The following is a 27,161-nucleotide window of genomic DNA, read 5'->3' on the forward strand; positions in this document are numbered from 1 at the left end:
AGGGACAGGCCTTTTCAAGCAGCTGTGTATGCCCAGGCACAAATTGAGAGCCCGGCTCAGGTTTATATTCAGGTCACTCTTGGCTTCGACAGGAAACATACATCATATTTCACTCTTGGGTCTCAGGCCTGAAGTCATGTCAGCTTCTGAGAAAATATAACCCCTGTGCAAGGGAACATTACGATTCCGCCTGAAATGAAGACTTTTCCTCCTTTAAAACTCCTGCAGCCCACATGGAGGTCTGTCTTCTCGGGCTTTCTAGAATCGTTCATTAAGTTGTCGGCCAGAACTGACTGAGGACTTCTTATTCTTGGATTCAAGAGGCGGTAGATGCTTTTAAGACCATCACACATTAGACCCTGAAGTCGTGGCATCTGTGGTCCAGCTGGGGAAGCAAGGCTACTTCATTAAAACACAGTTCACAATGGAAGCACTTTTCTGGAGATCAGGCTCCGGGAAGCTGAATTTTTATGTTCCTCTGGCACAGGGACAACAGACACACACACATCCTTCTTGTAGGTTTTAAAATCTCATCTTCGTCTAAATCTTGTGGGTTCCCTGAAGAGAGAGGTTTCTCCTGTGCTTCTTTCATAACCCCTAAAATGTTCCCCGGACACTTATTAAATATTTCTTGACTCATTGAGATTCTGACAGGTAGCCAGAAAGACTCCCTTTCTCTGTCACCAGGAAAAGCTACAAAAGAAGAATCATTCTCAGAGATCATCAGAGATTTGTTTGACCAGCAGGATTTGTTGTTTTTAGTCTCTTAGCGGATATGCTGAAAGTTGCTTTTCTGCTGGTTCCAGAGCCCATATCTCTGCCTGGAGAGCTGAAAATTAGGCCATTTCTATACCAGTGACTCAGCACTGAAAAACTTATCAGTCTCAGGTTTAAAATTAAGTGCAAAACGCAAAAGAGGCACTTCCACAGAGGGGGAAGGTAAGCAGTAAGCCCATTTTGCAACATAAAAAAAACCCAAAAACATTTTGGAATGTCAATCTGGAAATGGGAGGCAAAAGCTACGAATTTGGGGGTAGAAAATATTTTATAGCTTAAAACCCTTTAGGAATATTTTATCAAAAGATCCATTCCCTGTGATGTTATTTTGGGTAACTTTTATAACCAGCTGACACGCTTCCATTTAGCATTTTCCTGACTTGAAAAATCACAGCAGTCTAATTACAGCCTCTCACCAAAAGTGAAGTGGGTCTGTGAAGAGCACCTAATGGATACGTTCATTTCTACCCCCATCTCTGTCTTGTCTCAGATGATCAGGGTGAAAATGTTCCTGAGTTCTTTATTTTGGGAGCAAAGAGCAAGAAGATGGAAACGGAGTGGGCTGGGGAATATCCTCTCTCTCCTTGATCTTTTTCTTCTTGGGTCATCCAGTGTAGGGGGAGGTCACTGGACACTGCCTGGCTCAAGGGAGATGGTTTGTGAACCTGGCTGACCTGCTTTGAGGTAGAAGGGTTGAGAAAACCGAGATGACCTATAGTTTGTCCCATTGATGGCAAGGGAAAACCCTCCTGGTAAGGTGCCCACCGCCTAGGGCTTTTTTTTTTTTTTTTTTTTTTTTTTTTGCAGTACACGGGCCTCTCACTATTGTGGCCTCTCCCGTTGCGGAGCACAGGCTCTGGACGCGCAGGCTCAGCAGCCATGGCTCACGGGCCCAGCCACTCTGCGGCATGTGGGATCTTCCCGGACCGGGCACGAACCCGTGTGCAGACTCTCAACCACTGCGCCACCAGGGAAGCCCAAGTTTTTTTTTTTAATGCACGCTGATATGACAGCTGTCAAAACACAGTCTAACAAAGTCATTTTAGATGAAGTTAAAGACAACTAAGCGCTACAAGAGCCATCTTACAGAAAATAACAAATGAACATTTTGGCCAACCCAGTATATGGCAGAAGGTGTCCGTGTGTGACCCTATAACAGAGGGATGCAGGACTGGACCAATTATTGGATATATCACAGAACCACTCCCTCCCCCCACCTTAGTGTACCTTTAACTAGGAACCCAAATAACCTCCTAACTGACCCACTTCAGTGCTGACATCGCAGATGATTCTCATTGGATTGCGGCAGTAGATTCTCCCAGACAGCAACGCCTGAGACACCCGTTAAGGAGAAGCCAACCTGGGAAGTGACTGCCATGTTGGAATTTTAGGGCTCATCTGGGTTCAGGTGTTTCTGGCTAGTTGAGTTTCTAGAGTTAAGAGTTTAAGTGATTACTCAAGAATGATTCAACAGAGTTAAAGTTATAATCAGATTTCCTAAGGAGTCAAAGTAAAATACGAAGTGAATATTTTGTCATAAAAATGTTTATGCCTAATAACCTTTTTGTTCAACCCGTGTTTCTTTATGGATATAACTTCTCTGCTGTGACTTGGGAGATAACTTTAGGTATTATTTGGATAGGTTTGTTTAAAGGTATGTATTTATCCTCACAGTTACCTTCAATTTATAGCAAGGGATGGTCGGTTTTCCTTTTAGAGGCGTGACATCAAGTTTTCTGTTTGAATACATTTATTTATGCAAAAACAGTGAGTTGAAAGAAATAAGCAAATCATAGTGTAAGTGGGATGTGGATAAGCTAACAAGTCTGAGGAAGTTTTTGAAACACCTTCCTAACTCTATACAAATGCAGCGTGGATTTAGATGACAAATACCCCCTCACCATGATACTGGTTATTGCTTTGTTTCTAGAAGTAGCCACACAATTCAAGCAGTTCCTTCTGTCCTCTTGGTCTTGCTCCTTCATCCTCTTTACGGGTCTCCATGGTGACCAGATGAGTCCCTCAGACCATGCCATCGCTTTGTCCTAGGTCCTCTCTGGCAGCTAAGTGCTGGGCCATGTTCTCAGCACTGGAGATTCAGTCATGTGTCTGCTTCCAACAGCTGCACCCCTTCTTTCTGGCTAACAGAATCTAAGGTTGCTAGATAAAATTCAGGGCCATGTAGTATTTGGTACCTACTTAGAGGAAAACCATGCATTGTTTAGCTGGGTGGGCATCCTGTACTTTTATTTACTAATTCTGGCTGCCCAAACAGAGCCCCTTCCAATGTGACCACGTAGGCAGTGGATTGTTAATGGTCTGTACTCTGGAGTCAGTGTTCTGAGTTCAAGGTGAGGCAATACGACCCACCAGCTGGTCACACAGGTGCTCTGAGCTTCAGTTTTCTCCTGTTTGTGCTTGAAGTAGAAGATGCTAGTATTTTCCTTGGAGGGTGTTGGAAGGAATAAGTGGGTTGATACCTCATGTGCCCTTAGACGAGTTTCTGGACACAGAGTCAATGCCCAGAATGATGTTGGTTTTTTTCGTTGGGGAACATGTTCTTTTGCTAAATTGAAGTATAGTTGATTTACAACATTGTGTTATTTTCAGGTGTACAGCAAAGTGATTCAGTTTTATATATATATATATAGTGTGTGTGTGTGTGTGTGTGTGTATAGTGTATGTATGTGTTAATCCCAAACTCCTAATTTATCCCTCCCCCTAACATGATGTTGTTGATTCAGGTTTCCTGATGTAGAGACCAGGCAGCATCCTCTCAACCTACAGTGCCATTTGGTGGCTCTATGAGAACCCAGTCAGCACGGAGACACTCTGTCGTGTGCCTCACCTGTCCACCTGGCGAGCTTTGGGGGTCTTTGTGTCCTGGGTGCCCTCATACTACCGCTAACTTATGACATAACCAATTTTTTTTTTTGGCCATGCTGTGTGGCTTGCAGGATCTTAGTTCCCCGACCAGGGATTGAACCCGGGCCTCAGCAGTGAAAGTGCTGAGTCCTAACCACTGGACCACCAGGGAATTCCCTCACATACCCATTTTAAAAATAGTTTCCCCTAAATAAGATCAAGTAAATCAATCAGAGGCTTTCTTTCAAATGACTTCTAAATCATTGAAGATTTTAAGCGTGTTTAAACTGTTCTTTCGAGCTAAAAATTTGCAGATTACCTCTTTTAGGAAAGGGAGGGAAAGCAGAGGCTGAGAATAACCCTGAGTAAATGGTGAATACTTTGAAATAAACCAGCTCTGTGTTTGACCTCCAGTTTTGAACTGTACGTGTTCAACGTAGATGGGGGTAAAGTGAATCAACAGCAGAGAAAGCAAATTCTAACTCCCGGGGGATTTCTTTGTAAGGGGGCCACTCAGATGTGGTGCAGCTTGAGTCAAACCAGACCCTGCTGCATGGTGACGAAGCCAAATCAGGAAGAGGGAGCAATTTTTAACCTCCCTTTACACATGCTGATGCATCAGAAAATTGAGAAAGAATTAAAAGATCATTAAAAAGCTCTTCCAAATGATGCGAGGTTCAGGGAATGCAGGCAGCCAGGAATGGGAGAGATTTAAAAAGTTCAAGACAAAGTCGTCTTGTGGAAGAAAGCGGCGGATATGCTTAGGTGGAAATTTACTCCTGGGGGAGTTTGCTTTTCTCCCAAAGACGATCACACATCCTAACTGAAGCAAGTTCAATGTAAAACTCATGTCTATCTGAACTAAACTTCATCAGATAAGCCTGGAGGGCCCCTAGTTGCTTGAGGAATGAGGCTACAGATAGCGTCTTCGCTTGGGTTTCCCCCATAAGCAGAGCTGGAGATGAAAGCTTGTAGGCAGGTAGGTTACTTAGGGAAGTGATTTGCGGACTGAAAGGAGTGAAGTGGGAAAAGAGGAAAAGCCAGTCTTAGGATGCAAAACTGATCGCCATGTGTGCTAGTTTTAAAACACGACTGCACGTTTTTGGATGCTCCTCTCAAGAGAGGTGGGTCTATTGCCCCTAAACTTGAATCTGAGGGCTGGTTTTGCTATGTTACTTCCAAGGCTGGGTCATAAAAGGCCACGTGGGAACTGGTGATTCTCTCTTCTCCTTCCATCCTGCGGCACAGCTCTTAAACAGCAGTAGAATGAACTTGAGCCATCAGAGTGTTCCATGCCCTTGGCCACAGAGATTGGATAAAGGATAAACACATGATTCAGTAAGACTCATTTCTGGGACTTCTGTTGAAACTGTGGGTAGAAAATCATTTTTCTCCCAGAGCTGCTGAGGGTGTGAATAGGTGCTAGGAAAGAAGAGCCTGCCAGAGAATGGGGCCTACAGAGGGAAAAGCAGAACCAAGAGGTGGAAGGGGATCACTTCCTGATACCATTATTTGAGTACCTGGATCTAGCCATGCCTGAAGCTGTTGCCTTTGTACTTTTAAATGACGTGAGCTAATAACCCCTCCTCCCTGTTTTTTTTTTTTTTCCCTTTTTAAGTAATTTTTATCTGGATTCTGTCAGCTGCAATCAGGATAGTCTGACTCTTTCAAGACCAACTTAGTAAAGATCTGAGAAGTGCTGAGAGATGCTGACCTACTGGTTGGACACTTCAACTACAAGACCCCTCAGAGGGCATCCTCTCTGGTCATCCCAAGATGTTCCCTTTTAATGAGGGCTGATATAGGTTCTCATCTTAATGTTGTTCTCACTGCAGCAAGATTCGGTTTGGGTCCTGGTGTGCTGGATGTGCCCCCGATGCCATGAAAATCCAGCAGAGGCTTCCTGCAAAAATGGAGACTTCCCAGGCTGACCCAAGGCTAAAATTCATTGCTCTTTATCATTTATCTTTTCCTATAAGACAAAGAAACAAAATATGTGTAATTAATGTTTGGCAGAAAAAGATACATAAAATTAAAATTAATTTTTTGGAAACTTAAAAGCAAGTATTGTTTTGTCTGGACTTCCTTTTTACAGTCCAAATGTTTTCTTCTCATTCATTATGGAATAAAAAATGAACTCTAGTTCAGTTTTTAAATTCCTTCCTAAATATTGCTTTTAATTCCCTGATGGTCCCATGTCTATTCAAGACATCTGAACGTGATGCATTCAAGGTTTACAGTGATGCTTCAAATATTTTCTTAAAAAGTATTTTCATTTTGGCAAGATCCAGAATCCATAAACACATACCGTTCTGCATTCTCTTACTGTTTACATATTTCCTTAAAAAACAGTGACTTTCCTTCTGTTTCAGAGTTATGTTCATGTCCTTTCTTATTTGCCCCATAGTTTGCAGCCATGAAAAAAAAACTGTGCTTTAAAAAAAGAATTATTCCTATCACCTTCCTCAACCACCTCTAACAAATCTATTATATTATGAAATCTCTTTTCTTCTCGAAGGAATAAAATGGGTCTTGAAAATGCATACTGTTATGTGCATATCAGAGGGGAGGAATGCCTTCCAGCATTTCTATCTTTCCATCCAGGGCTGTTAGGAAGCAGAGTTGTGAGACCCAGTGTTGCAACCTTGCTGAAAGAGAAAGATGTAAGGCAGGGTCTCAGAAGAGGGTAGAAAAATGACTTCTTCATTGAAGCTGGGGCTCTGCTCAAAGCGAACACTGATGGTTCAGCACTTTGTGGAAGTACACGTGTGTCATAATCAAGGAAGCCCTACAGCATCGTCCATAATACACTTTTTGGGTTGTAATTCCTTTTTGCCAGGGAATGTGCACAATGACTGCACAGCAAGGAGGCCTGAGGTTCTTAGACACAGGCTGACTTTGGCTCCTGGATGATGTGGGGATGCATCTTGAGGACCAGCTGCCTGTGGCTATGATGAAGGATGCACTGCCAGGAGCAGCGTCCATCCTCCGCAGCTCTGACCCCGAGGCCACAGGGCGGGCGGCTGCCTGGGGACAGGGGGCGCGGCACCCGAGGGGCAGCATGGGTCTCACCTGTGGGACTCCGTCCAGAAGTTGGACTCAGCCAGGAAAGCCAGCCCTGCACAACTTGCAAACCCTCTATTTATATCCAGGTCAGGTCCTCTGAAGACCAAGGCCAACCAGGAATGAATCATCCGTTTGTCCAGAACATGACACAGCTGAGTCCTCCAGGCCGCCTCTTTGGCGAGAGAGGGGCTGTTGGACGGGGAGGCGCTGGGTTCCCATCCTGCTCCCCAGGCCACTGTCCCCCCGGGCAAGTCCTCCGTGTCTGGGCTTTCCTTCCCTACCGGGAGCAGGGCCGAGGGCAGCTCCTCTGTCATGGGTCCTGGCAGGGCTGCCCCGGCTCCAGGGGCCCAGCACCGCAAACAACACAGAGCAGGGCTGCGCGGTCCGAGGTGCGCTTATGCTGGCGATGATGATGACCCGAGGGGAGTTTCTGGGACTGATCTGAGGATGTTACCAACGTCTCAAAAAGGAAAATGCGGGCAAAGTTTGGGTTCACAGAAGGATGTTTGTTTGCCCATAACCCCACACCAAGCAGCACGAATGTCTCAGAAATTTAAACGAGCAAAACTGGCTGAATGTTTTGTGCCCGGTCAGCAGAGCATCCAAACAGACCTCAGGATCTTGGATTCTCATCCTGAAGTCGAACAGCCTATTCCTCCTTTCTCATGTTTCTCTCCTTCCTTCCTCCCTCCCTCCCTCTTTTCCTCTTCCTTTCTTTCAAATTGCCCTGAAAACATGCCTTATTGTATGAAATGAAGGCCCCACGTCTTCTGAGAAGTGGAAGAGCCGGACAAATGAGAAGTGTGTCCCTGATGAAGCCGAGCATCTGAGATCTTGCCATTTTCCTGTCATTTCCTAAATTCATTCCCGGTTTGTAGCACAGGCTCCTGGAGGAGGCTGGCTGAGGAAGTGGCCTCGTTCAAGTCCAGTGGCAGCCGTGACGCGCTCTGTTAGGACTGACCATAAAGGCTCCTCCAGCGCTGGTTTGGGGTCATGCAGGACGTGGGAGTGAGGCTCTTAGAAGGATCACGGGCCCCTCAGGGTTCCCTCTGTGAGTCCAGGCGGGGCTCTTTCCAGGCCGCCCTGGGTGCCGGGGTTCCTGCTGCCCCCATGACTGGGCCGGGTCCGTCCTCAGGCCGAGGTCAGTGCTGGTGACCTGTGCAGGGGTCCCTGTGCTCACAACCCTGCAGCTCCCGGTGGCCCTGAGGGGGCTCCCCCAGCTGCTGGGAAGGCAGAGGCTCTCAGGCTCTCAGATCTGGCAAGTTCTCAGAGAAGCTCTGATGACCCAGTGCCCCCTTCTCAGTAAGTGACGCCTCCAAACACCAGTCACTTGGGCTGGTGACCACCCACGTGTTGTCCTGGGGTTCCCCCTCTTTTTCCAGCTACAGTGAATGCACTAAATTCAAACATGCTCTGGTCTGTCCGCCCCTCTCCCCGCCCTGCTCTCACCTGAGTCGGCACCTCCCTCCTCCTGGGGTCACGGCAGTTGCCCCCCCAGTCCTCCTGCCCCCTCCTCTCTCCACCCCCAAAATCTACTCTCTGCTCGCACCCAAAGGGAGAGTGAGCTCCGTAAACTCAAAGGAGACCCTGTCACCCCTGAGTAAATGTTGCAGTGACTTCCCACTGTGCCCGGGAGAAAGGGGACCCCACCCCTCACTGGTCCCACAAGGCCCAGCCCCATTCCTGAACTGTGTCCCTCACTGCCCCCCTCACTCCCTCCATTCCAGCCTCACTGGCCTCCTGCTCCTCCTCCAGATCCAAGAGCCTTCCTGCCTCAGGGCCTTTGCACATGCTGCCCCTCTTCTGGAATGCTCCTCCCCAGCTGCTCCTCCTCAGCTCTCCCCATGACCTTCCATTCTCTGCTCAGGGACAACCCTGTGCCCCATCTAAAGAAGTGTCTGCATCCCTGCGTCACGTCCTATCCCCTGCACAGAACTTGTCACCATCTGAACTTGATTTACTCGTTTTTATACCTTCTATGGTCATTTGCACCCAAGGAATGTCACCCACAGGAGAGAAGGAACATTGTCTGCTTGCTGTTGGATTCCTGCCCTAAGAACTGGCCCAACCACACAGTAAGTTCTTGATGTGCATTTGTTGAGTAACTGCATGAGTGAGAAGAATCAGAGAATGGACGCTTAAGAATTCTAAACTAAATATTTAAATCAGAGAACGTTCTAGTCAGACAGGGCCCTTAGAAATTGTTTACTCAAACCCATTTGTTTTGCGGGAGGGTAAACGGAGGCTCAGGAGGAAAGGGGGTTTACTCACATCTGAAGCTGAGTCTCCTGCTGTGTTAGGAGAGGGACCCGCTTAGCGTGGTGTGTTTCGGGGTGATGGATGGCTGTGGGAGCTTCTTCTACCCTTTGACGCGTCGCCGAGGAAAGCAGGGACGGAAGGCGCGGACATGGTGGAGGCTAAGTGGCTCAGAGCAGCGGCTCAGAGGAGACAAAGCCGGCGGCGGGGCGGGCAGGGCCCCGGAAAGGCTCCCCCGAGGACGAGGAGGTCTGAAGGGCGTGAAGAGCAGGGGAACCCCCGAATTTGACGTAACCTCATGGGAGGGCCTGAGGCAAGAACTGGGTGAGGCAGATCCCTCAGGAATTGAACTTGGGGACAGAAACGTTACTGACTGCCTGTCACAGCCAGAAGGTCTTTAAAATGCTCATCAGATCAGGTGCTCCCTGCCGAGAACCTTCTGGAGGCTTCAGGATGAGTTTCTCAGGTCTGCCTTAATGAATTACCACAGACTGCGTGGCTTCAAACAATGGTAACCGGTTTCTCCCAGTTCAGGAGCCAGAAATCTGGAATCAAAGTGTAGGTGTGTTGGCTCCTTCTGGAGGCTCTGGGGAGCATCCGTCCCGCCTCCCTCCCAGCTTCCGGTGGCTCCCGGCGGCCCTGGCCTTCCTTGGCTGGGAGCTGCATCCCTCCCGTCTCTGCCTTATGGTCACATGATGTTCTCCTTGGGCGTCTTCCCATGGCCTTCGTACAAGGATGCTCTCAGAGTATTTAGGGCCCATGCTAAGCCGGTGGGACCTCATCTTAACTGATTACGCTTGCAAGGGCTGTCTTTCCAAGGAGGGTCACATTCCGAGGTTCCAGGGGGACGCGAATTTTTGGGGGAGAGGTTATTCAACCCCAGTACAGCTCCCCGTTGCTCCCACATTAAAACCCATCCCCTCCCCAGACTGCGAGCCCGTGCAGGCTACTGGTTAGAGTGAGGACACGGAACTGGGCTGCCCAGGAGCGCGCGGCTCGGTCGGTCACCACCCCGACCTGCTCGTGCTCAGTGGGTCGTGGCTCCCAGCTCTTCAAAAGCCTCCCAGCGATGCGGGGTGGCCAGGAGACCCACTTTGGCCAATGGGGCCCTTGTGGGCTTGATGCAGTGAGAGGCTGTAAGTGCATTTGCGAGGTCTGTCTTGGTTCTTGGCTTCTGGAAGGTCCTGCCCCAGGGAACTGCCCTTCTAAGGCGGGTGAGGGCTTTGCAGGGCTGACTCGACCCTGGTCCCCAGCCTGAGGTCCAGCCCAGTAGCTCAGTGACGCTAAGCAGAGTCGCCCAAAGGAGCCCAGCTCGGATCAGCTGAACCCAGAAAACCTGCAGCCCTGTGAACTGAGATGTGGGGAGTCACTGAGTTTGGGGGTTTAGCTGTGGATCGTTATTGGGACAATGGCTGAGAAATACAGACACGGGACACTGGGCACTGAACTGCCCTCTCAGTTTTGCCGTCTGTCAAAGGGGCTCATAGCAGTCAGGTGGTTGTGGAGAGTCAAGGAGCTACTGAGTGTGATGCAGCTCCTGGTGAATTTCAATGAGCATCAGCTGCGTTATCATCGCGAGGGCCCCTCCCAGCTCGTTCTGCCCCGCCCCCCACCCCGGGTCGCCCTGCTGGGAGGCAAGCCCTCCACCCTGCTTCTGGAAAACTCTGAACCTTTGCCTCTTCCCCAGTCTTTATATGACGGGCTTTTCTTCACGTGATGGGTTTCCCTTGGTCTCCAGAGCTCAGCTCAGACGGGCCCTTCGCAGGAGCGCTTTCCCGAGGGCTCCACTGTGGCTGGTGCTGGTCCCCGCGTGCTGGCTTGTTCGGTGTCCGTCCAGGCGCTGGAGGTCAGGGCAGAGACGAGGTAAGGCTCTCTGTGTCTTGTTCTCTGGTGCATCCCAGGACCTGACCTGGCCCAGCGTATAGCGGGTGCTCTGTTAATACTGTGAACTTGTTCTAGAAAGCGTGGTCAGACCTGGCCCTTCGTGTGTGCATTCGTGCAGCCAGTCGTGTGGGACGCCTTCCCTGTGCGCAGCTCTCCTCTGGGCAGCGGAGAAGGACAGCAAGCCAGGTCCCTGTCCCTGGAGCTCACGTGTCAGCGGGAGACGATGATCCTGAAAACGGACGGCATGTGGGTTCTGGAGGTGACGATGGCTGAGCGGAAAGTGCCGCAGGACAAGGAGGGCGTGACGGGAGGGGTGCGGGTTGACGGGCTGCTGGGGGGACTCGCTGAGACGGTGACGAGGGACAGGTGTCCTGAAGACAGGAGCTGGGGCTCATGGGTCCTGGGGGAGGTGGCTCCAGGCCGAGGGCGCGGCCAGTGCGGGGCCTGCGTGTGAGGGGCAGCGAGGGCCAGAGTGGCTGCGAGGAGGTAACAAGGGGGCCGGTGGGGCTGAGGTCAGGGAGCGGACGGGGCCACAGCTGTGGATGACCTTGTCGGCCCCCGCAGGGACGCTGGGATTCGCTGTGCGTGACCGGAGCCTGGGCGGGTCTGAGCAGAGGAGGGCCGTTCTCTGAGTGTGTTTTACAAGCACCCTCAGGCCGTGTGGGGAGACAGACTCTGGGACCGAGGGCACGGCAGCTGGACCCGTGAGGAAGCCATGCTGGGAGGCACGGGAAGGTACAGGGCGGGATCATCACGGCCCGGCTTTGGGATCATCTGTGAAGGTCGGGCTGACGGGATTCGCTGCTGGAGGGAACAGAGCAGGTGACAGGAAAGCAAACCAAGGTCAACTCCAAGGACTTGGCCTGAGCAGCTGGGAGAATGGAGGTGCTGTAGAGGAAGGTGTGTGGGTCTCAGGAGGGGCAGGTGGGGGCCAAGGAGGGGCTGAGATGCAGAGAAACCTTCTGGAAAAGACGGAGGGGCCTGAGCCAACTTGCCCTGGGCTCCCGCGCTTCCTCTGTGAGAGCTGCAAGGACGGCCACCTGTGTCATCAGGAAGCTGGTGCAGCCAGACTCTGCACTGTGTCTCCCCAGAGGGACAAAGGTCAATGTCACAGCAGTCTGCTCTGATGCCGGCTTCAAGCCAAGACCTTAATATTCCATGAGAAATCTGCATTGATGAAAATTTCATTAAAGAAACATTATCCCTTTCGCTCCCCTCATTATTCTTGGCTTTGAGTATTGGGTTGATTTGGGTTTGATTACCTGATGATCTGAAGATTGGAGCATTATTAAAAATTTAGATGAGCAGTGATGCGTCTGGCCTCCCTCTCCTCTCTCAGCCGGAGCACGAGGGGCTCTGCTAATGATCACAAGCAAGTCGGGCAGACACGGCAATGAGAGAATTACCAATAGTTTGAGGGAGCCTCGACCCCTTTGCCTTCAGTGGAAATTAGCTGCTTGGCTTCCAGGGCACACAGATTTAATGGATAAAATGCTCAAGAGGAAATTTCAGTCCTGGACCCACGTTTAGGAGTAACGAGTTGTATGTTTTCAGGTCCCCTCCCCTTTCTGTGCCTCAAACGTGCCCCCATCTGTAGAGCAAGGCGGTTGGATCAGGGCAAGTGCTTAAAAATCGTGCCTGTGGGCTGAAACCAGCTTAAAGAGGGAATCTGCAAATTATTTTGTTTATGTTTGTAGTTAACACTTTCTCAGACTTATGATCTTGGGTTCTACATGTTTCATGTATATTAACTTGTCTTATTCTCCCATTCACCCCCACCCCCACCATGAGAGCAATACTCTTTTCAGTCCCACATGATAAACAGGGAAATTCTGACCAAGAGGGGTGAAATAACTTACCCTGGGTCACCTGCTTTGATTTCCAAATCCATGCTTTAACACCTGTGCCACAATTTCTGAAATTTTTAATTCTTGAAAATTTTTTCCAAGCACAGTGTCTCAAAAGTAATTAGGCAGTAAAATTTAAATCATTTGTATTTTTTCTATAAAAATAGAACTTGTATATTAAAAGAGTGGAAGCTCTGGCTAGATGTTCTTCGAGGGTGTCCATTTCTGGAATATCATTTGTGCTTCCACGAGACACTAGATACTGACATGATTTACCATGTTTCTGTTAGGAGAGATGGCAGTTTTCAAAAAGAGAACCCCATCTTTCAAGAAATCCAAGAGAAAAACTAGCTGTGTACTAGGGGAAAAACCTATTTGAATACATCAGAGAGCAGCTTAGGCTGCCAGGACTTGAGGGGCCAACAGTGCAGACAGAAAGGAAATGCACTGAGGTGAGCCCTATTTTCTCCACCTCTTTTCCCTTTGAGGAATTTGCCAATTTGTAAGCAGAGAGGGGCCAAGAGTCACAGAAACTGATAGCTTTTCAACAAGCTCATGGTTCTGGGGACATACAGCTTGCTATTTGGGGCTACCAAGGAAGCCAGGGTTTGAGGGCCCAAGATTTCAGAGAACCCCCTAGAAGTGGCTCTGCTTTTCTGCAGTACTTTCCCTCTTGAAGCATTTGCTGATTCCTAAGCTGTACCAAGGGGCTCAGCAGATAAGCAGAAAGTAAGCAGCTGAAAGGCTAAGAAACTAAGCAAAATTTTCACCAATATCATGATGCCATAACAGCAGAACCTGGAGTTCAGTGATCACCAAATCGGTGGAGGCTTGGAAAACAAATGGTGGTTTGTGCTGAGTCCCTCAAAGAACTTGTCCTGGGAAGTAAGGACAAGCCAAAATAAACTGGACCCATAAAGTAGAAAAATCAGTCTTGAATCATTACAATCATGATAATCTGTCCTCACTATAGTGGCTGCCAGAAAAAAAAAAGAAACGATAAATTAGAATTCTCTGGGGAAATAGAGCATCATCCATAGACACTACAATGTTTCAAACAAAATGCATTACCAATGTTCAGAAAAATATTACCAGACATATCAGAAAGGAGACCTAATAACCAAAAACCAAGAGAAAAAAAAATGATAAACAATAAGGAAAAAACCTCACAGCTGATGGATTATCAGAAGCTATCAGAGATAAACTGCAAAATATTTATTATTAACATATTCAATAAAAAGATCAAACAATGGAGAAACTTATTAGAGAAATGGAATATCTAAAAAGGGCTCATGTGAATATTTGCTAACTGGAAAATATAAAAACTGAAATTAAAAATATAATTAATTGGCATAAGAGGAGATCAGACAAAGGTTTAGACAGGTTTGTTGAAAATATTCATGTTGAAGCATGGAGACCAAAAAGGATTGCATATACAGGCATACCTAGTTTTATTGTGCTTTGCAGATATTGCATTTTGTACAAATTGAAGTTTGGTGACAACCCTGCATGGAGCAAGTCTACTGGCGCCATTTTTTTGACAGTATTGGCTTACTTCATGTCTCTGTGTCACATTTTGGTAATTCTTGCAATATTTCAAACTTTTTCACTATTAAATTTGTTGTTGTCTGCAGTGATCTTTGGTGTTATACTGTAGCTGTGTTAGGGCACCATGAACTGTGCCCATATAAGACGAGGAACTTGATAAATGTATGTGTTCTGACTGCTCCACTGACTGGTGTTTCCCCTGATTCTCTCCCTCTCCTCGAGCCTTCCTCTTTCCTGAGACACAGCAATATTGAAATTAGGCTGATTAATAAACCTACAATGACCTCTAAGTGAAAAGAAGAGTTGCATGTCTCTCACTTTAAATGAAAAGCTAGAAATGCTTAGTGAGGAAGGTGTGTCGAAAGCCAAAACAGGCCAAAACTAGGCCTCCTGTGTCAAACGGTTATCTAAGTTGCGGATGCAAATGAAAAGTTCTTGAAGGAAGGAAATTAAAAATGCTACTTCAGTGAACACATGAATAATAAGAAAATGAAATAGTCTTATGGCTGATGTGGAGAGAGTTTTAGTGGTCTGGATAGAAGATCAAACCAACCACAACATTCCCTTTTATACACACTGGGAAACCAAAAATTTGTGTGACTTACTTTATTGCGATATTTGCTTCATTGTGGTGGTCTGGAACAAAAGCCACAACATCTCTGAGGTACGCCTATACACAAAAGAGCATTGAGCCATATGGTAATAGTTCTAACGTACACATAACTTAAATCCTAAAAAGAGGAAAGAGAAAATCAGAAGTGCTATATGAAGATATACAACTGAGAATTCTTCAAAGTTAATGAGCGACATTAATTCACAGATTCAAGAACCCCTAGTATGCTAGACAGAAACACATACCTGAAAGAAAACAACTACCAGTCTAGAGCCTTATCTCATTAAAATTATCCTTTGAAAGTGAATATAAATAAATGTTTTCATATAAGCAAAAGCAGATACTTCATTGTCAGCAGATCTTTCTCTTTTTGCCATTTTTGGAATTTTATAATTAATTTTTAATTATACAGCTAGCAGATAGATGTACTTTCTGGGTCCCGGTGGATTTGCTTTAAAATAAATGTTAAATGGAGTTCTTTTTTCTTGAAGTAATTAACTTATTTTTGAAACAGCAAATTCTTTTAGTTATTTATTTTATACATATTAGTGTATATATGTCAATCCCAATCTCCCAATTCATCCCCCCCCCCACTTTCACCCCTTGGTGTCCATATGTTTGTTCTCTACATCTGTGTCTCTTAGATGGAGTTCTTTAGGAAGAAGGGAAATAATTTTAAATGAAGACTACAGGAAAAATAAAGAGCAATAGAAAGGGTAAATACATTGAAAACTTTATTTTAACCATGAGTATACAAAATAGCAATAATAATAACCTGTGGAGGTCTACAATATATGTAGAATTAAACTACTTGCTGAGGATGACACAACAGCCAGAGGAGGTTAAATGGTTTTAAAGGGTTCTAAAGGTCTTCTGTTGTCCAAGTGGTAAAGATGTAATTTAATGTAGATTCTAATAAGTTGAGAATATATGTTGATATCTACAGGATGTCCACTAAAGAATGAAGGAAGTAAAACTGACAACCTAACAGAAGGTTGCAAAATAGACTAATAATAATTGTTATTGATTAATACAAAGTAATGCAGTAAAGAAGAGAAAAGGGGATGTAAATAGAAAACCAATACACGTATCCCCTGCTTTTAGAAAGTTTGCTTTATGCCACTTGGTTTTTACGAAGGACCTATATGAGTACCTGTTTGTGCTTACTGAAAGAAATCCAAAGAGAATTTTCACGTTTACAAGAAAGGCGAAAAATTAAAATAGCTGAAATGCTATTTTCTGCAGTAAACCTTTATAGAAGCTGTGCACCCTCAGAGCAGCAAGAGAGAAGCCCCGGAACTACACTCAGCATCTCAGAATCGAGCCCTGTAGCCTTGAACTGTGTCTGTGAGCCTCTGTGCTTTATCTCAGTTTATTTTGTGCATCTGTTAGCAAGATGTGCTCTAAGGTAATTGCTTCTTTGCTTTGCACCATTTTGGCTTAGGAAAGGTCCCATAAGAAGGCTCTATTTTCGGAAAGCGGGGAAAACCTGTAGATCATAGGAATAATTGCGTCCAATGTAAACAGATTAAGTTCTCAAAGAGAAGGACCAGCTTTATTTTTCATGGGCAGAAAAACACAGATCTGTTTCTCACCTACTGCAAAGTGTTTCAAAGGTAGACGTGCTTGTGAATCACCCGAGGAGCTCATGGAAATGTCTGATGCCCTGGGCCCAACTTCGATATTTAGGGGTGGGGTTTGAGGAGCTGTGTTTTTAATAAGCCCCAGACCTGTCTTTGAGAGACCATAACCTATTGTGTGGTATTGAAGGGGACGGGAATGAGGATAAATTGGAAGCATATAGTTTAGTTCTTGCAGAGCCCGGAGCCGAGCAGGGGAATAAGACAAGCACACGATAACCACAGTGAAGAATCTATACAATGATTGTCTCAGTGAGGACCTTTGCCCTCGTGCAAATGGCCCAGAGTCAGAGGTCTGCCCCCATCTTAACTATTCTGGTCTCAGCTACTCAGGATAGACCAGCTGTGAATAGGATCCAAAGCAGGCAGGCATCCATCCACATACTCAGATATTTATTTATGTGTGTAGCTCAACCAAAGAAACAACCCCGGGCTGGCTGCGTGGGGACCAGAGGCTGGCTGCATCTGGTCCAAGACGCCGGCTCCCCGAGGGCTGTCTGTGCATTGGGCCAAGGCCCTGCTGGACACAGATCACAGATCGGGGAGGGGCTGTTCAAGGCCAACAGCAGCTGGCCTGTTCACTGGCTCCTGGCCTCCCTGAGGGTCCCAGCCCTTGGCAAGCAAAGGTAAGATGGGGATTTTATCCCAGGGCAGGAGGGGTCCCGCAAGCCCTCTGGTGAAGGGGGCTCTTTCTGTGACAGCCCCGGAGTGCTGGCTGTGCCTGGGGAGTCACAAACGGGGACCTGAAAGGGGTCACTGAGGCAGAAGCCACGCAGGGTGGGGAGCGCAGGCCTGTCCTGCCTCAGGCTGCCCGGGGGACATGCCCACAGCTGTGAGGACCTCCTGGCAAGTCCAATGGGGTTGGAGGGGCTGCTCCAGAATCCCACCCAGGTTTCCCAAGTCTGACCCAGGGAGTTGATGGTGGTGGTGAATCCGGCCATGCTAACTTCACTTAACTCTACCAAAACAAAACAAAACTGATAGGATGTGACTTTCCCTTTGTCATTTTTGGAATTTTACAATTGATTTTATTTACACAACTAATTGATTCTTACTACTTGTTTTCCACATTAGAATGGTTTCTATTTTCCTGCCTGGACTCTGATTTGCACAAAAAAGTATGAGCATTCTTATTTTAATTTGACAGCTATTGCCAAGTACTTGCCAAAGCGCCTATTCCTGTTTATTTAGACCAATAGAAATATCTGTTTATCCACAACCTAGCAAGCTTGGCCTTGCCCATCTGATAAGTGAAAAAAAGGATATTTAATTGTCATTTTCCTTTGCCTAATCAAAGAGCAAGTTCTAATCTTTTCATATGCTTATTAATCATTTGCATATCTCTTCTGTAAACTACCCATTCATATCCCTGTATCAATTTTTCTAGCAAACTATATTTTTCTTATCGCTTTATAGGAGCATATCAAATTAATCCTTTGCTATGTATAAGCCAGATACCTCCTCCTCGTCTTTGTTGAGGCAATCCTTTGTTACACAGAAGTTATGAATTTTGATGTATTAAATTGTGAGAGAAACTAACCCTAACAAAACTAGCAAAAAAGAAAATGTGTTGGCTCATATAATTGAACAACTCAAAGATAAAGCTTCAGGTGCAGTTGGATTCAGCGGCTCTAACAATGTAATTAGGATACTGCTCCAGCTTTATTCTTCTTCATAATAGTGTCGTTCCAGGTCTCAATAGGGGAGCAACATGGCTCCCAGCAGCAAGTTTTACAAGACTGAATGTAAGTTAACAAAATCTTGTCTTAAAGAGGGTTAATTATAAAGTTCTTTTTTTTTTCTTTTTCCACACCAGAAGCCTGAATGTAGTTTGCTGTAAGAGTAATTGAGTAACTCAAAATGTAAGGGCTCTGAGTAGCTTTCTTTCTTTTTTTCTTTATTGTGAAAAAATGGCTGTCATATTTCCAAGCATTGTGTACTGATACAACAACATCCAATAAAAGTAGGAAAGGAAACCTCTTGTCAAGCACAACTCTCTTTTTCCAGATCTGGCAAATCTTTCCCAGGAGCACTCTCCTTCCCCTGCAATTGATGCTCCCTGGGATCACTGGCTAGGACTGGGTCATGTGCCCACAACCCACTGCAAAGGAGGATGGGAAAGCAAGTAATGCATTCTCTGCCTCTAGACTGGAGGATGGGCTCTGCTGGCAGGAATAAGGGTGGGCAAGCTCCTGGGTGGATTTCCAGCTGTGCCTGCCCCAGAGAGCATCTCTCCTCATCACTCGCCCTCCAGGGAGAGGACTCACTTTACTTGGACCAACTCTTGTCAGGTGCTCGTCCTGAACCACTTCCGGGTTGGGGGGATCTGCCAGCTGATTGGCCAGGCCAGGTCACTCCTTAGACTCAGACCCTTAGACTCAGACATGGCGCTCATCCTGAACCCCATGGATGGAGAGTGGGAGCATGAATGTTTATTTATCAAGGTACAGTTACCAGAAGATGGGGGGGGCGGGAAATGTGTGCTCAAAACTCCAAATAGCAGGTTTACACTAAAGATACATGAACATATAATAATCATTATTGGTGGTAATGTCTATTTCTGTTTGTGAATTTCTGGCTAAAGGCTGGACAAATGCTCACTTTCTTGCCATTCTTTCACCCCTCTGAGCAGTGAATGGAGAAAGGGACTTGTTAATGAGCTAGTTTTTTTTTCTCTCTGGACTGCACATGCTTCCTCACCCCCAGCCATGCCTTATTATCGCCCCTTTGGAAATGATTACCTTTTAGGTGGGGATTCAGAGAACCCTAACCTTGACCAAGGCCACACTGACCAAGTTTAGTGTCCAACACAGATATCTTTAAAGAGTTTGCTGCCCAGCTCCTGGAGGTGTCATTAGGAAGGTTAATGATGATTCTTCCACTTCTGTTCAAATTTCCATTCCTGCCATCCTAAATGAAAGCCATCCAATCTCGCCTTCACTCTCCCCATGTACCCATTACCAGCTTATGCAGAATCAGCTGCACAAAGGCTCACAATTGCTGTGTATTAGGGTAGACAGCTCAGAAGCAATTAGAATGTTCACGGCTTTAAAATGATTTGGCGGTCTGTCTATAACATGTCCTGTGGCCTGAAAGGGGATGAAAACACGTCCGCATACGTGAGCGATTAATTGATCTGCTGATGGAGCGCCCTTAACCTTTGTGACCAAATTGAGAGAACGGCTCAGACCTCAGCAATCAAACCAGCCATTAAGAATCCTGCCTGGTCTACAGGCCTGCTCCCTCTTGGGTTCCTGGGGAGAAAATTGAAAGAAAAGGGGTGTAGCCACAAACGCAGGGAACATGCAGACAGGCTGGACAAAGGTTGGCGAGGTTGGGGACTGTTCATTGCGCTGGTGGTTTGTGACTTTCCCTAACCCCCTCCTGGGTTAAATGCAGGGGAGCAAAATGCAAAGTGACACTGGGGCTCTGACACCCTGCAAGGTGATTGTCTTGCCATTTCCTGCAGCTGTGGATCTAAATGCAATGGAGGGGAGCACGTTTGCTGTTAGGGCGAGTACAGGGTGGGGATGGGGACAATCTGGTTCATTTCTCCTCCGTAAGGGGGTCTCGTCTCTGTGAGCTCCTTCAGGCCTCGTCTGAGGACTCTCCATCCCGGGCCAACAATTGTGCCGGATTCAACAAAAATGTCATGGGGAGAGTGGATGGCAGTTACCTGGAGCTTGTGTATTAAACGGAGAGGGATGGATTAGTAAGTGGTATTGTGTATTTAATCTCAGACATTTCAGAACTTTTCAATGACATTTTCTTTAGCCGTTCATTTTCTCTCTTAAAAAAGAAAATGATCTTGTAGAAGGCATCCATTGTTTAAAAATCTAAATTTGAGGAACACCCACATCAAAGAGATGTGGAGAAGGAGGCTTGTTGAAGTGTTGCTTGTTTTACAAAATCATCAGGAGACGTATCAGTTTCCTATTACTGCTGTAACAAATTACCCCAAACTTAGTGTCTTGAAGCACAAGTTTATTCTCTTATAGTTGTGGAGACCAGAAGTCTAAAGTGGGTTGGGACATGTGTATACATATAGCTGATTCATTTCGTTGTACAGCAGAAACTAACACACCATTGTAAAGCAAATATACTCCAATAAAAATAAATAAATAAATAAAGTGGTTGGCTTGATAGGACAATCTGTTTCCTTGACTTTTCTGGCTTCCAGAAGCCACCTGCCTTCCTTGACTCATGGCGCATCTACCATCTTCACACCCAGCAGCGTAGCATCTGCCAATCTCTCTCTCTACCTCTGTGGTCACGTCGCCTGTTTTCTGACTCTGACCCTCTTTCCTCCCACTTGCAAGGACCCTTGAAATTACTTTGGGCCCATCTGAATAATCCAGGTTAATTTTCCTATTTCAAGACTCTTAACTTAATCACATCTGCAAAGACCCTTTTTCCAAGGAAGGTAACATATTCACAAGTTCTGGGGCTTAGGATGTGAACAGCTTTTGGAGGGGTTCATTATTCGGTTGAGCACAGAAGAATTTGCATCTGTCAGGACAGGCAAGATGCTACTGCAGTTACAAATAACACCCAACCCTGTCCCACACCCACCTACCCCCGGCGCTTAATTAAACAGGTAGAAAGTCTTCTCATCAACGTTGTTCCACTTTTACAACCTGGGGAGAGGCCACCACGGGCCACACATCTGCAGAGAGGACAGGTGAACTTGAACCCAGTCCTTGACCTGACTCCACAGCCGTGACTTTCCCCAAACCTGCTGTGTACTTCCCACTCCCGCCCACGTTGCTCCATTGCTCTTGAAAAATAAGTAAATTACAGAGTCAGGCTAAGCTGTTTGGACGCCCTCTCCTCTATTTTCCAGCATCTGCCATAAACCGTTGGAGGTCCACGTTAGTTTTCTTTATTGCTGTTGACCTCACCTTCCAATTATGCAAAATGTTCCAGCAGAGCAGCCTTTATTACAGAGCCCGTCTCTGGCTGACATTTGGTGCTGTGGGTCTTGGCCTTGACTGACAAAGACAGAGACTTCTCACGTTGGCCTCGTTTTCCCCAAAGTGCAAACAACCCCACGACCAGGCATCTGGGGGACCCAGGAGCTCCAGTGGCTGCTGGGCAGGCAAAGCAATGTTTATTAAAAAAAAAAAAAGTCAAGGCTGATGAAAGTGTACTTACTTGGTTTCTTCCAAAAAACATAAAGGTTGGGAGACATTATACTTAAAAAGAAAAAAGGTTTCATAGAACCCTGTGGTTTTGGCTTTTTTTTTTTTCCCCTGGACACTTTAAAGTTCATGTAGCCTATTTCACTTGGCATTTGGGGCTCCCATGACTGCTCTGTTTTGCCTGGTTTCCCAATGAAACCCTGGATCCCTCATTCATTCATTCATTCATTCAAGAAGTTATTGATTGTCAGTTATGTGTCAGGCACTGTTCTGGGCTCCAGGTGTAAAGCAGGGAATCAATGAAGCTCCTGACATTATGGGGCTCACCTCTGGTCAGGGACAATCAATAACAAGATAAAATGTACCTGGAGTGAACCAGGAGGTGGCAGGTGCTAAGAAGGAAAGTGAGGCAGGGGATGGTGCGGTTGGGATGCAAGTGGGCTCCTCAGAGGATGTTGACATGGAGCAGAGACCTGAAAACAGTGATGGAGGGACACAGACTAATATGTGGGGAGAGAGTGTATTCCAGGCAGAGGGAACAGCAAGTGCAAAGGCCCTGAGGCAGGAGCATGCCCGGCATCTTTGAGTAGCAGAGCATGAACAGTGTGGCCACAGCAGAGTGAAGGAAGGAGACAGGTATACAGAAAAGACCAGAGAGATGGCGAGACCAGACCACACCTGTAGGCCACTGTGAGGATTTGGGTTTTATCTGAGTGAGGTGGTATGAGTTTATCCAGAGACGTACAAATTTCCAAAGAATTAGTTTTGTGTTTGTGGAAGTAAAGGTAGACACCTTCTCTTGCTTTGTGGTTTCTTTAAAAAAAAAATCTCAGTATATTGTTTATGCCAGATGGACACGTTGTCCCAAGGGGATTCCGAATTGTCACATTTTATTTAAACCAACATGAAAAAGAGTATGAGATCTCTTTTCACATCATCAGAATTTTTTCAGCTATTGGTTCCTGAAAAGAAAAAAACTGCAGTGCAGGAGAATCAGCTACAGTAATTTGTGAAAAGGGACATGAGTAGGCCAGGAATTAGTTTGCCTAATAGACTTCAACTTGAATTAGATGGAAGATAGATGAGTGGGTTTAGGCTGTTATGGAGCAAAAAGAATCGCAGCGTCAGAGCAATAAAGAGGCAAAAATTGAGCAGAAACACGTATTCTGTAGATATTAGCTGTTAGGCACGTGCCTTTCTCTTGTTGAGGTTATTAGTATGAAATCCAGTATTATCCCGGGGAAAGGAAATATGGCCACTTACTGTCGGGTGGCGAGGTATGTTCCAGTTCATCAAGTCCCCTTGGTAACCTGGCACGCAGCTTGTACTGCTCAGGTTGGCCAGAGAGACTGAACCTCTGCTTTCCCTCAAGTGACAAGTTTTGGAAAAGATGCCAGCATCGGTGTGCTGGCCATTCAATATAGGCAGATATTTTTGGCATGTGTTTTGTATCTTTCCCAAAACAAAACCTTTTTGCTGCCCTGGGGAGTGTCCTGTGGCAGGTACAGCAGGGTCAGCACCTCCTCCCTGAGTGTGACCAGTGATGCCAAGTGGGGCTATTTGATTTAGGGCCTAGATGACTTTTTAATATAGAGTTGTTTTGTTTTGTTTTGTTTTTTTGCGGTACGCGGGCCTCTCACTGTTGTGGCCTCTCCCGTTGCGGAGCACAGGCTCTGGATGCGCAGGCTCAGCGGCCATGGCTCATGGGCCCAGCCGCTCTGCAGGCATGTGGGATCTTCCCGGACCGGGGCATGAACCCACGTCCCCTACATCGGCAGGCGGACTCTCAACCTTTGCGCCACCAGGGAAACCCATATAGATGGTTTTGATCATGACAAATTAGACTGTGGTACCATTTTTCTCTTCCCTTATGGCAAAAATCCAAAAGTTTGACAATATTCCGTGTTGATGAAGCTGTGGGAAAACAGGCATTCCCAAAAGTGGCTAGTGGAGGTGAAATGGTGCCGCCCCTTTGAGGACATTTTAGCAATATCTACAAAATTGACAAAGGCATCTACTCTTTGAGCTAGCCAATCCGAGCCCTGGGGGTTTATGTTGCAAGTATTTGTGTGCAAATACTTAATGATCAAGGTTACAAATCACAGTATTGTTTGCAAGAACCAAACAGAGGCACCAAGAGAAATTTGCCACTACAGGATACGCCTTAGAAACAAACAAAAATTATGAACTGTCCACACACTGAAATATGGAATGGTTAAAATAAAGATACAGGATTATGGTATAAATATTGTTGGATATAAGATCTTGTAAATGGTAAAAAGCAAGATGCATAGTAATATAGACAGAATGGTGTTTTTGTGTATATAAGGAGAGAATGTGAGGCTATGTACATTTATAATGCTTGTGTTCGCATGAAGAAGCACTGAAGGCTACGTTGGAAACCAGGACAGTAACTACCTTTGAGCGAAGTGGGGTAGTCAGAGTGGGGTGAACCCATTAAATGCCTACCCTTTTATGTTATTTTGATGTTTAAGCCTTCTGAATATATTGCCTGGAAAAAACATAGGTTGATGGTTTATAAAAGGGTCCTTTCTATTTTGCAGTCAAGGGTGGTATTAGGACCAAAAATGTAGCGGGGGTCAGTGAAGGGCAGGACACAGGAAGCCCTTGTGTGTCTGTAAATCAGGAAGCAAAGGATGACGTGACCATCCTGACACCCCCAGTGATGCCCACTGCTGACCTCCTGGCCAGCCCTGCAGCCTGGTCTGGACAGCCTGAGGATCATGTGGAGGTGACTTAACAATAGATAACAGATTTGACTGTGTGGATAAGACATTCCACCAAGTTTCACTGAAGGCTCTGCAGAGGAAGTCACGATAATGTTTCAATTTCAGAAGAAAAGTCGATGAGCATGGGAGGGTGACCCACCCCAATAATCTAAAAAAAAAAAAAAAAAAAGGTTCTGAAGAACCTAGGGGCAGGACAGGAATAAAGACGCAGACGTAGAGAATGGACTTGAGGACAGGGGGAGGGGGAAGGGTAAGCTGGGACGAAGTGAGAGAGTGGCATGGACATATATACACAACCAAATGTAAAATAGATGGCTAGTGGGAAGCAGCCATATAGCACAGGGAGCTCAGCTCGGTGTTTTGTGACCACCTAGAGGGGTGGGATAGGGAGGGTGAGAGGGAGACGCAAGAGGGAGGGAATATGGGGATATATGTATACATATAGTTGATTCATTTTGTTATACAACAGAAACTAACACAACATTTTATAGGAATTATACTCCAATAAAGATGTTTAAAAAAAGAAAAAGATTACACAGCTAGTGAGTGACCAAGCAGAAACGAAAAAAATAAAAAAAATAAAGAGCAGATCTGATCCAGAGTGGACGTGATGGGAAGGGTGGAGAGGGAGGCTGAGCCTTTTCTTTGTTCCATCCCCGCCGTCTTCCTGACCCAAGGATGACGGGTTTCCATCTCTAAGCCTCCTGGGCTGAAATTCTCATCATAGAGGGACAGAAAGTAGCTCAGGTATTAAACCACAGATGGCCCGCCATTTTTACTTGAAGTGCTGGAATTCTTCAGGAAATGCCCGAGGAAGGGAGGAGGTCAAGTCAGTTGTGCTCAGCAATCCGTCATCGCCAGGTTTTACAAAAGCAAACACGGAACAAAAGCAAACACGGAAAACGTGATCACAATTCAAAGGGGCAGCTGAGCAGATAGCTTTCACCTGTGGTCCCTCCTGCAGCATCTGCTGCTGCCATTGTGGTTTTAGGTGTTTATGTCTCTTACTAACACAGTGAGCGTGTCTAGGCCTTCATGCCTTATTCATCCTGGAATCCTCTGTGCACAGCTTGGGGCCCGACACTCAGGATGCTGGGTACTGAGGGTGAGCATATGTCCTGGTCTGAATGGGGAAGTCCCCATGCAGGCCTGTTTGCTTCCTTTATTTATTAATAGCAGTCTTTTTCACTCTCCAAAGTGACACAATTTGAATAAAAAATTCTTTTGTCAACCTATCAATAAGGCACAGAACCACTCTCTGGCTGACTTAAACAGAAGACATTATTGTGGGGATGTAGAGTAGCTTTATCAAGAACAGGATTTCTTGTCTCATGTGACTGAGAAGTCAGTCAAGAGTTTGCCCAGGACAGCCCTGATTTATGCCTGCTAATTATCATTGTAATAATTACAAATAGTGCTCCCATTTATTTCCACAAGTCTCTTGGTTGGACAGTAAGGTACATGGTCATTTTAGGCAGGTGTCAGTTACAGCTGGATTCAGCACTCAAATCAAGTCATCAGGACATGTTGGTATTGGTTCAGGGACCTGCTGCGGGCAAGAGTTCCCCAGTGCCTGCATCCTTGCATCCATCGAGATTCTCAGACAAAAGGGGGCTTGTTTTCCAGTAGCTTCCACAAAAGACCTGGGATTAATTCTGACTGGATCACCTTCGGTTATACCCATGGCTGATCCAAACTAAATAAGTGGGAGGAATGGAATCTCAGAGATGCTTGGATCAGAAAGATTTGGGTAGAGGGGCAGGAAGCTCACTCCCACCCCAGGGAAAATTCTGGAATGTCTATAGTTTTTTCTAGTATCAAATAAGGCTCTGGTGTGCCTTGACACCTGACAACTTCTATAAACGTTATCCCTACTACATAAGCAAATCTCAACTTTAATTAAAGTTCCTTCCAGCTCTTGATTTCCTGATTCTATGATGCCTCTTAACAAATGCATAGGAAGGTTATCTGAAGGCTGACTTGTATCAATCTCAGAAAAATAACAGTGAAATCTCCAGGGTTTAGCACAGATGCCAACAGGCATCCCAGCAGGAGTAGCAAATTAAAATATATATCTATTCAAAAATTTGATGATCAGGAAATTACTTCTTGGATGAGCTCTTTAGTTACTGACTTCGACAAAGGATTTGTTAGTACGGTGAAATGAAAATTATACATTATAATTTGACATTTTCCATGCAAATGGAAAAAGTAGCAGAAAAATCTGTCATTTCAGTTCAACAAAGAGTTCACCTGGAAAGAGGAGAAGTACACACACTGTCACCTTAGTGGGTGGTTTGTTATGGGTGGTTGAGAAATAGAGATAAAGTTTCTTGAGATTTACTTTGGATGCAAGTTACAGAGACCCTTCTTCCCAAGCCCTGTAATTTGGGGGGTTATTTTTCCTCATGTCAAACAACCCTAGAGTTAGGCAGTCCTGGGATATTATAATGGCTCCATGATAACACCAGGAGCCAGGCTCCTTTTGGCTTTCTACTCCTCTATCTTTAGTGTGAGTCCTGTCCTCATGGTCTCAAGATGGCTGCCAGAGCTCCAGCCAACAAGACCAAATTTCAGAAGACAAACAATGGCAAAGGGCACTAGTCTGCTGACTTAGCTCCCTTTCAAGAATTTTCCTAGAGTTACCACCCTGTAGCTTATGTTTAGTAACCATTGTCTAGATCTGTATACCCAGGATGAAAGGGAACCTGGTAAATGTTTTTAGCTGGGAATACTGCTTCTTGAAATAAAAATAAGTCTTAAGTTAAAAAGAA

Source organism: Mesoplodon mirus (genome assembly GCF_964341445.2).
Source record: "Mesoplodon mirus genome assembly, chromosome: 15".
Lineage (NCBI taxonomy): Eukaryota > Metazoa > Chordata > Mammalia > Artiodactyla > Ziphiidae > Mesoplodon > Mesoplodon mirus.